Below are 1121 nucleotides of genomic sequence, written 5' to 3'. Positions count from 1 at the left end.
CCGGCGGGGCAGAGACACCTTCCTGCATAGCAGGGACAAAAGCCTAGAAAGCAGGCAGAAAAGAGCTTACTTACGCGTGAAAGGAAAAGAATTACCTTACAGCGGAAAGCACAGATAGCGAGGAAAGCAGGCCAAAGCCGGGGAAGCACGGGAGATCAAAGCAGAGCGCAGGCTTGTAAAGGTCCACACTGCACGAGAGCTCACGAGCGAATGCAGTGCTGACAGTAAATTTGGAACACAGCCAATATCTTATGCTCTATATATTATGCAGGATACAAGTTGCCAGCGCCATCTAGCGGTTCGGTGACATTAAGTAGTCACAATACTATAGGATATGCAATAAGAGGGTGCATTCGTTTATGCCATGGATATAAGAATAACAGGACGGAGCATAAACCTGTGCTTTAGGCGAGGGAAGTGAAGCCGCCTTGCGGGGGAGGACTGTAGTCACGTGGTACATTAGTGCAGCATTAGTGATTGGTGCTAGCATAAACGCGCGAAATTGAAAACTTTTGTTTGTAGTTCATTTGCAATTATAAATGTTATGATAAGATATTTTGAAAATAAACAGAAAGAGAAAGAGAGAGAGAATGTTTTATTTATAAACTATCATATATCGATATTGAAGCGTTAATGTCTTATATAAATATATACCTCAATCAAGGTTAAAAAATACTAAATAGTTAGAAGTTAAAATCTATAAATATAAATATCTCTAATGTTTTTATTTGTATTTATTTAACTTTTTAATTGTGTAATAAATTTAATATATTTTGCAATCTTACTAAATGAGATGTATAAATATAAGTGAAACATATTATTCTATTCAAGCATAACCGAAAGATTACTTTTATTTACCTTGCACATGAGAATATGATTTAACGAATTTTATTATGGCATATAACTTGCTGCTGTGTAAATAAATTTTGTTTACAGTTTTGTAATCAAATAAACTTTATTACAGCTAATATTATAATATACATGTACATATATTGTGTGCATACATACAATTGCAAGTCTATTGACCTTTGAATAAAATTAATTTATTAAATGTCGCTTCAAAGACGGTGATTTCGATGTTGACGACCGTCCGCGTGAAGGAAGGCCAAAAACCTTCGAAG

The sequence above is a fragment of the Mycetomoellerius zeteki genome, unplaced genomic scaffold (assembly GCF_001594055.1).
Source record: "Mycetomoellerius zeteki isolate Tzet28-1 unplaced genomic scaffold, Tzet1.0 scaffold93, whole genome shotgun sequence".
NCBI classification, from domain to species: domain Eukaryota; kingdom Metazoa; phylum Arthropoda; class Insecta; order Hymenoptera; family Formicidae; genus Mycetomoellerius; species Mycetomoellerius zeteki.
The sequence above is the reverse complement of the archived record's forward strand: the minus strand, read 5'-3'. Positions refer to the sequence as shown.